Source organism: Cervus canadensis, chromosome 26, assembly GCF_019320065.1.
Source record: "Cervus canadensis isolate Bull #8, Minnesota chromosome 26, ASM1932006v1, whole genome shotgun sequence".
NCBI lineage: Eukaryota > Metazoa > Chordata > Mammalia > Artiodactyla > Cervidae > Cervus > Cervus canadensis.
Window position 1 is genome coordinate 52,572,352 of NC_057411.1, and position 10,247 is coordinate 52,582,598.

Sequence of the window (10,247 nt, forward strand, 5' to 3'; positions counted from 1 at the left end):
GAAGGCCAAAGCAGCAGAACCCAGGAGCGTCCAGGTGAAGCGCGGACGGCACAGCCAGAGGGGGGCCTCCAATGCGGCCAGAGGGGGAAGGATCCATTACCTCAAAGAGCCAAACAGCAAGAAGGAGCCCTGGCCTTCCAGCAGAAGCTACCAGAGCCAACAGAAAGGAAAGGAAAACAAAGTCAGTCACTGTCAGCCAGGTCATTTAAATCCAGCAAAAACTGTGCTTTGAGATGAGGTCAAAAGAGACGATTCTGAGGGTCCAGCTCTGAGGACGGTCGTCACCACTGACCCTCCTTGGTGATAACTGGTGTCCTTCCAGGAGGTCAGGCATCCTCACAGAAGGAAGGACATGTGGCAGAAAGGTCTGTTGGCCACAAACCCGATGGAGAGCGATGCCCACACGCAAGAGTGCTTGTGAGACTTGAGACAGATCCCGAGACAGAAGCCCCTGACCACAGTTGCCAGGAGTTGCGAGGGGCATGGCAGTGCGCGAGCGGCTGGCCACCCCGTGCCCTGAGTGGGGCTGCTGCCCTGAAGGGACTTCGCAGCTGCGATTGAGTTAAGGGTCTTACAGTGAGGAGATGATCCTGGATTATCTGACTGGGCCCTAATGTCCTTGTCGGGGGGAGACGGGGTGGGGGGGAGATTTGACACAACAGAGGCCCCGTGGGGACTTCAGAAGAGAAAGCCTCTTGAAGACTGTCCTAAACTCCGTCCTGGGGACTTGTTTTAATCAGGCGCGGTTAGACCAAAGGACACAGATCCTGGAAAAAAGAGGCAGGCCCACGTGGGGAGGCCGCAAGGGGAGGAGCATTATTAAAGGATCCCACGCTCAGGGCGTCGCCAGTGCCCAGCAGCAGGACGTGTCCCCTTTAACAGAGGAAAGGGCAGTGGAAAGCTTTAGAAGCTGGCGTGGGGTGAGTTGGCCAAGGCACTTGAATGACGGGAGATTAAGGCCTGGAACGAGACAGAGACCCTCTGGAGGCCCACTTGCTGGACTGGAGTTTGGAGAAGGCTGCCCGAGGAGGCCCGTCTGCGTCTCAGTTCAGCCCTCTGGGTGCCCTTGGGGCCGGGCTGTGAGAGTGACCCGGGTGTGTGTGTGTGTGTCAGCCTGAAAGAACCAGCTCTCCCTGACCCCATGCGTGGCCTTCGTGCACCTGGAGACACGTGGGATTTCAGTGTATTCATGTGAGACCAGAGATTCCTAAAGTCCCTTACTCCTATCACGTGGGAATGGGCCACTCGGGGGCCTTGCCGCTGGTGGGCTGAGCTCGGGGTCTTTCCATCACCAGGGCTGAGGGCCAGGGGCAGCGGGGTCACAGGGCGGGAGGCGGGGTGTGGCCGCTAGCACCCTTTGCACAGTCCAGGGACGCCCTCACTGAGACTCCGGTCGTGGGCTCGGGGCCAGGCCTGCCCTGGGCAGCCTGGAGCGGCGGGGCTGTCCCTGGGGGTGGCGCCAGCAGTGGGAGAGGAAATCGTTCTAGTTGCTGTCAGCTGAGGCCTTGGTGCAGAGGCTGTTGAGTTCTGGGTGGGCCCAGCAGCGGGACCACTGCGGCATGGCGTGGTTTTCGTCCACCTGAAATTTTCCTGGGGAAAGAACAGGCTGAATTAGGCTTCATTCTCCCCTCGATGCCCTTAGGTTGGTTTTTGCCTTTCGGTCTTTTCTCCTTCTTCGTTTGTTCACTCATTCACTTTTCTGTTAGGATTCTCGTCACAGTCTCTGGCTGATCAGTGGGCCGGGGTTCCTGCCAGTAGCACCAGCAGGCTTTCCCCCTCTTCTTTCTCTTAAACAAAAGTCTGTTTTCTCTCTTAAATGAGTCCTGGCCTGTATCTGTAAGCAACTAAGAACGGTTTGCTTTTATCTGCCCCCATCCATGTCTGACTGCACTGACGATTTTTGCTTATTTCCTGTGTTCTTCTTTCCTGGAGGAGGGAACGGCGCCCCACTCCAGTATTCTGGCCTGGGGAGTCCCCATGGGTCGCAAAGAGTCCTGCACAATGGAGCAACTTTCACTTTCACTGTGTTCTCGGTGCTCCGGCCTTTGGGGCCTTGGTCCTGGAGCCGCCGCCCCCCAGGACTGCGCCCCTCCCCAGATGGGTGGGTCCAGAGCCCTCACCCCAGTCGGCCCCTTCACCTGCGTGCACGCGGTGCCTCAATATGCCCCCCCATCACCCCCAGGCTGGCACTGGACAACCAGGGGCTGCCCCGGTGCTCAGGCCTGCCCGGATCACTCAAGCCACCCAGTCCTGAATTTCCTCCATGGTCCTGTGCAGCACACCACTCCTTCCTGCCAACCCCCGCGACGGTTCTGGGCCACGCTTTCTTCACTTCTGCCTCCTGACCCAAACCTCTACTCTGGACGTGCCGCCCCTTCTCTTAAGCAACGTGAATAATAAATTCTTCATCCACAGGCAGTGTCCCCATCACTTTACCACATGTGATTAAAACAAACCCTGGGCACAAAGCTTTGAACAGAGATGTCGTGCTGAGGCTCTTGACGACGAAGGAAGGGGCCACGGGCTCCAGAATGCCGAGAACAGGGCTCAGTCACTGGGCGGGAACGCGGACCTGCCCACAGCCTTAACACACACAGGGGCTCCTGCTGGCCGGGACTGGACCGTGACACCGGCACAGTGGGACTGCGTGGCAGTGGGCAAAGAGGGACAGAGACACCCAGGGAGGGTCCACGCGGCGGCCTGGTTCACACAGGGCCTTGGCCACATGCCCACGAGGCTTTGCAAAACTCGCTAAACGCCCTATGTAAAGTAGACAGCCAACGGGAATTTGCTGTATGGCTCAGGAAACTCAAACAGCGGCTCTGTATCAACCGGAGGGGTGGGAGGGGGAGGGAGACGGGAGGGAGGCTCAAAAGAGAGGGGACATATGTATCCCTATGGCTCATTCATGTTGGGCTTGACAGAAAGCAACAAAATTCTGTAGAGCAATTATCCTTCAATAAAAAAAATATTTTTTTAAAAACTTGCTAAATGAAGGCAACGTGACCACAGTAGTTCCTACACTCTCTCGGGTGCCCCGTCACGCTTCCCTCTGGCTGGAGTGATCCTGGGGGGCACTCTGGGGGTCTGGCCAAGGGGAAGTTGGTTGTGGGAACATCAGTTGGGGGTCAGTGGGGAAGCCACTTGCTTGGGAAGTCACGGCCAGACATCCTGGAGCAGAAAACAGCTTCCAGGAACTCCTATCACAGCTGCCCAGCAGGAAGGCGTGAATCACACCAGCTTTGGGAGAGGATTAAACATCCCCTGACTTAACAAGAAATACTGACATCCACAAGATACTGTGGTCCCTGATGGCCAGTGACAAGGACATAACGTAAGGAGCTCCGTCAGATCGGCCGGGTCATTTAGATTAGTCACGACCCAAGGAAAGGACGCAGCCCTGAGGCTTCCCAGCTTACAGATGAGAGAAGTTGACCAAGTTCTCTCCAGGTGTTTCAGCAGTCCTAACTGTTCATATGATACAACCAGCAATGACTCGTCAAGCAGAAACTCTTGTGAAATAGCAGCCACAGGACTCCCCTGGTGGTACAGTGGATAAGGATCCACCTGCCAACGCAGGGGTCTGGGTTTGAGCCCTTGTCTGGAAGATAATGCATGCCTCGGAGTGACTGAAGCCTGTGGGCCGCGACTCCTGACCCAGAGCTCCGGAGCTGCTAGAGCCCTACTCCACAACTGATCCCCCGCCGTGAGAAGCCACGAGCTGCGGCTAGAGAGTGTCCCCTGCTCCTCAAAACCAGGAAAGGCAGAGCACAGGGCAAACACCAGCACAACCAAAAATAAATATGCAAATAAACCCAAAAAGCCACCATCACTGTTTTCTGATCAGTTATGCCACAGGAACTAAATTATCTCTCTCTTTTCTCCCTGGACTATGATACTGTTATAAAGAGAGACAATAAGAAAATGCAGCTGACGTAATTCCCTGGTGGTCCAGTGGTTAAGACCCATAGCTTTCACTGTCCAGGGCCAGGGCTCAATCCCTGGTTGGACAACCAAGATCCTGTAAGCTGCCCAGTGCAGCCAAAAACACTTTTAAACCGTAGATGAGAGAAGAATCACAGTGGGGTAGCAGGCAGTTATGAGTAAAAGTTGTCTTTTTCTAGATTTTGTGATGTTTTGTGCCATTTCTTGGTTTTTTACATGTTTGATTTGTTATGATTTTTTCCCTCTCATTCTGAATAAGTATGTTCCTAATTTTATCAAAACGATTTTGCCTTTTTTGAGTTAGGGTCCCATTGACTTCAGGCTACCCGGAACCTGGGCAGGCCCAGCCCCACACTGACCCAGTCACGTGTTGGCTGTGTGGTGACGCGCCTCGCACCGCACTGCCCTCTTCCTGGGACTTGGGCACGTGGCAGCCTCGGTGTGGGCAGTGCTCAAGCAGGACGCAGAGGCCCTCCCCAGAAGGCAAAGGCTGACCGACTGGCTGAGAGGGAAACACAGGCCGCTCACCACTGAGCGGGTGGAAGGCCAGCCAGGTGAGGGGAGGGTGCAGACGTGGCCCCTCCCCATATTCCCAGGTCCTGTCTCTGCAAGCCCACGTGCTTGCGAGGCCGCGCTTGTCCACGCCATCGGCACTGGGGGGCCTGCGAGGGCACCGCTGATGGACGTGCCCCCCCGCCCCCTCCCCGGAAGAGCCAGCTTCCTGCCCCCGCGGTGCACGTTTCCACTCTCGTGCTTCTAGGGGTGACTCTGTGGCTTTCCTGGCCCCGCCGAGAGCTTGTCACACCCAGTGACCTGCTCGCAGGAGGCCAGACGGGCCCCACGGGGGAGCCCATGTGCCGGGTGGGCTCCATCCAGGCCGCGCGATGGTGCTGCCCGCGGGGTCCGTGCAGCCGAGCCACCGACAGCGCACTCGCGTCGGGGAGAACGCTATGACCCAGGAAAGGTGAGTCAGAGTTCCTGGAGACCACAGAGAGAACAGCTTTGAGAATGTTGAGAACTGACTGTAACCAACAGAAGAGCTATCTCCAGAATATATAAAGAACTCCTACACATCAATAAGAAAAGGACTGAATAGAAGGTGAGCGAGGCATCTAAGCGCGCCCCACAGGAGGTGCTGCAGATGGGACAGAGGTCCTGCGAGGTGCAGGCCTCCCTTGCCATGCCACACGGCGAGAGCCAGAGCCACGTGGACGCTCTGCACCTTACCAGAAAGGCTGCCGGTGCCCGGACTTGGCAAGGCTCCTGCACCGCAGCTAGAAGCATGGACCTTTATTTTTGTGTGAATTTTTGGAAGGCTGTTTGGGACTATCTTCTAGAAGTGAATACAGCATGTTCTACTTCAGCAGACACATGGGCATGTGTACGTGTGTGTCCAAACACGTGGATGAGAATGTTCGCAGAAGTATTTTCTGTAACAGCCAAAGTCTGGGGCCAACACTCAAGCTTGCTGGCGTGGGACTGAGTGGTAAGCACGACAGCAGACGACCCCACACGCCCCCGAGCCAGAGCAGCAACAGAAGGACCTGCAGTGGGACTTAAGACAAGGCGTTGGGAGAGGACTTCCTGGCGGAGCAGTGGATGGGAATCTGCCTGCCAATGCAGGGGACATGGGCTCCATCCCTGGTCTGGGAACCACATGCCCTGGGGCGACTAGGCCAGTGTGCTGCAACAACTACTGCAGCCCACGCACCTGGAGACCGTGCTCCGCAGCCAGAGAAGCCACCGCAATGAGGGGCCTGTGCACTGCAACTAGAGAAAGCCTGTACAGAGCAGTCAAAAATAAAACAACATAAATAAAATTATAAAAAGAATTGTTGAGACACCTGGCAGCTCTCTGTATTCAGCCGCTCGCCTAGGTTCCCACACAAAGTGCAGAAGCCAGGTAGCTTCAACAACACTGATTTTCCCACTGATTAAGCTCTAGCCTCCATGGAATGGTATTTGGGGCTGGGCCCTTGGGGATAGTCAGGTTCGGGAGTAATTAGGGTGGGGCCCCACAACAGGTTGTCCGAGGAGGCCCTACAAATACCTGAGAAAAGAAAAGATGCGAAAGGCAAAGGAGAAAAGGAAAGATATACCCATTTGAATGCAGAGTTCCAAAGAATATGAAAGAGAGATAAGAATGCCTTCCTCAGTGATCATTGCACAGAAATAGAGGAAAACAATAGAATGGGAAAGACTAGAGATCTCTTCAAGAAAGTTAGAGATACCAATGGAACATTTCATACAAAGATGGGCTTAATAAAGGACAGAAATGGTATGGATCTAACAGAAGCAGAAGATATTAAGCAGAGGTAGCAAGAATACACAGAACTGTACAAAAAAAATCTTCATGACCCAGATAACCACGAAGGTGTGATCACTCACCTAGAGCCAGACATCCTGGAATGTGAAGTCAAGTGGGCCTTAGGAAGTATCACTACGAACAAAGCTAGTGGAGGTGATGGAATTCTAGTTAAGCTATTTCAAATCCTGAAAGATGATGCTGTGAGAGTGCTGCACTCAATATGCCAGCAAATTTGGAAAACTCAGCTGTGGCCACAGGACTGGAAAAGGTCAGTTTTCATTCCAATCCCAAAGAAAGGCAATGCCAAAGAGTGTTCAAACTACCTCACAATTGCACTCATCTCACACGCTAGCAAAGTAATGCTCAAAATTCTCCAAGCCAGGTTTCAACAGTACATGAACTGTGAACTTCCACATGTTCAAGCTGGATTCTGAAAAGGCAGAGGAATCAGAGATCAAATTGCCAACATCCCTTGGATCATCAAAAAAGCACAAGAGTTCCAGAAAAACATCTGCTTTATTGACTATGCCAAAGCCTTTGTGTGGATCACAACAAACTGTGGAAAATTCTTGAAGACAAAAGGGAATACCAGACTTCCCTCCTGAGAAATGTGCATGCAGGTCAAGAAGCAACAGTTAGAACTGGACATGGAACAACAGACTGGTTCCAAATTGGTAAAGGAGTACATCAAGGTTGTATATTGTCACCCAGCTTATTTAACTTAAATGCAGAGTACATCATGTGAAGTGCCAGGCTGGATGAAGCACAAACTGGAATCAAGATTGTCAGGAGAAATATCAATACCCTCAGACATGCAGATGACACTGCCCTTATGGCAGAAAGCAAAGAAGAACAAGAGAGCCTCTTGATCAAAGTGAAAGAGGAGAGTGAAAAAGTTGGCTTAAAACTCAGCTTTCAGAAAACTAAGATCATGGCATCCAGTCCCATCACTTCTTGGCAAATAGATGGGGAAACAATGGACACAGTGGCAGACTTTATTTTTGGGGGCTCCAAAATCACTGCAGATGGTGACTGCAGCAATGAAATTAAAAGACACTTACTCCTTGGAAGAAAAACTATGACCAACCTAGACAGCATATTGAAAAGCAGAGACATTATTTTGCTGACAAAGGTCCATCTAGCCAAAGCTATGGCTTTTCCAGTAGTTATGTATGGATGTGAGAGTTGGACTATAAAGAAAGCTGAGTGCAGAAGAATTGATGCTTTTGAACTGTGGCGTTGGAGAAGACTCTTGAGAGTCCCTTGGATAGCAAGGAGATCTAACCAGTCCATCCTAAAGGAGATCAGTCCTGAATATTCATTGGAAGGACTGATGCTAAAGCTGAAACTCCAACACTTTGGCCACCTGATGTGAAGAACCACCTCATTGGAAAAGACCCTGATGCTGGGAAAGATTGAAGGCAGGAGGAGAAGGGAATGACAGAGGATGAGATGGTTGGATCGCATCACTGACTCGATGGACATGCGTTTGAGCAAACTCTGGGAGCTGGTGATGGACAGGGAAGCCTGGCATGCTGCAGTCCATGGGGTTGCAAAGAGTTGGACACGACTGAGCGACTGAACTGACTGAACCACGACAGGATTAGTGTCCCCTCTGCATCCCAACTCAGCCAGAAGATGGTGTCTGCAGGCCAGACACCCACTCACAAGAACCCACCACGCCAGCTCCCTGATCTCCAGAGTTCTAGCCTCCAGAACCAAGATAACAAGTGTCAGGTGCTGAAGCTGCCTGTCCAGAATTTTAGAAGTACCAAGCAAAGGTTTAGATTTAAGTTTTGTCTAAGTAGTAAATTATTTGTTGCTCAGTTGTGTCTGACTCTTTGCGGCCCCATGGACTGTAGCTCTCCAGGCTCCTCTGTTCATGGGATTCTCCAGGCAAGAATACTGGAGTGGGTTGCCATTCCCTTCTCCAGAGGAAGCTTTAACTGCTGCTGCTAAGTTACTTGAGTCGTGTCCGACTCTGTGCGACCCCATAGACGGCAGCCCACCAGGCTCCTCTGTTCATGGGATTCTCCAGGCAAGAACACCGGAGTGGGTTGCCATTCCCTTCTCCAGGGGAAGCTTCAACTAGAAGCTGCTAATTATTTTGGAAGGTATTCTAAGAAGGTCGTGGGATGGTGTGACAGAAGTGTGTTTGCCATTTTATTTAATATGCTGCATCAGAAAGCAGTTAAAATCTGCGGAAATGGTTGGATGTGAATTTTTCAAGGTGTTTTCCCTGCTTTCTCCATGTTCTCACAAATAGAAAAGCTACGTACTGAAATTCTGTGTCCTTGGGAGTCAGCTGGTTTGGATTATGGGGAGTGGGCTTCAATAGAAACCTCTGCTTCTCACAGGTTGGGGGGTGCTGACGACAGGAAAAGGGGGCAGGCAAGGCTTCAGGTTGTGGGGAGGAGGGGGAGGCCTGCGTGAGCTACATGCTTCAGGACGTCCGGGGAGCCCCGGGGAGGGGTGTCCTTGCCTTTGCAACGTCACCACGCAGGGGGTCACCACCCAGGGCTTTGCCCCTGTTTGCCCTGTTTGGATGTTTGTCCAGGTAGCTCAGTCCTGGTTCCTTCCATTCACGGCCAGGCACCAAAAGTGGCATTTCCCGGCCTGGTTTTCAGTTTGTTGTCTGACTGCCCCAGAACTCAGCCCCAGGAAGGCAGGGATGCCAGCCTAGCGCCCAGTGCTCTAATAGGTTAGGAGTGCCCCAGCAACCCAGGGGTTTGCTCCTCTTTGGGCGGGTCCCCGCCCCGCCCCTGCCCCGCCCCCCCTCCTGCCCCTGTATCCCCTCCCAGCTGGCCCAGGCATTTCCTCCCTACTGCGCCCTCTCCTGGGACATTCCTCCCCTGGCTGCTTCCTGCCCCGTTTTCCTCCTCCTCTGGGGCCCTGCAACCCTTGCTCACCCTGCCAGGCAGGGGTCTGGCTTGAGGGAGGGCAGCCAGGCGGGTCCCAGGGAAGCCCCTCGGCCCATGACGCCCATCTTGGCAACTTGGATGACAATCCCCCGTCAGGCCCACAGGGGTAGGAACTCTGGAGCGCGGGCGGCCTCTGTGGACACCACCCCCACTCTTCCCAGAGACAACGCTGGGGGCAGGATGAGGGCTGGGATTCACTGCCCTAATTGGGAGTGCGGTGGGGGGCTGGTCTCCAGGAGGCCTGGGGTAGGGTCACCTGTTGGGTCGGCCGGAAGGAAGGAGGCAAAACCCTTGGGCTCCCCAAGGGGAAGATGAGGGGAGGGCTCCTCCTGCAAGGAGAACACGCGAACGGGCGGGGCAGCAGAGTCCCAGTGGGTTGAAGGCCCTGGCCAGCGCTGGCTGGGAGACCTGTGGTGATAAGGACGGGGGCCGGTGTCCGCGTCTCCGAAGACCCTGCAGACAGAGCCGCCCAAGCACAGCTTGTGGGAGCACGCGGAAGGCCGGCTCTCCCAGACCCACGGCCATCTCCTCCGTCGTGCACGCCCAGACTGGGGCCCAGTACCTCACCCTGGGAACACCCCCCATCCCGAGACACCAACACCTTCCCCGCCCATTGGACTCCACACGGGGTCCCCTCCAGGCCCTACTCTGGGTACTTGGGGCTGTGCCGCACGCTTGCCGGGTCGCACGGAACAACGCGCAGGATCCCTGGGCCGGGTGGGAGGCGCCCGTCTGCACAGAAGCGCGCCTGAGCGCCGCAGGTGCAGACACCTTGCATCGGTGTGTGGAGGTCTTGTGCTTCCTTCGTCGGACCACCCGACCCATCCACCCGCCGGCTGGACCCAAGACGTGGACCGGTTCCCTGGCTCCGCAGGTCGGCCCCGCCCATGCCCTGCCCACCCACAGGCCCACCGTCCCGCCCACTCACAGGCCCCACCCCCGTCCGGCCCCTTCACAAGGCCGGCCCTTTCTCAGGCCCCGCCCGCTCCTCAGGCCCCACCCCGCCCGGCCCCTTCCCCGGGCCGGCCCCGCCCCAGGCCCCGCCCCACGGGCGCGCGCCTGCGCAGTGAGCA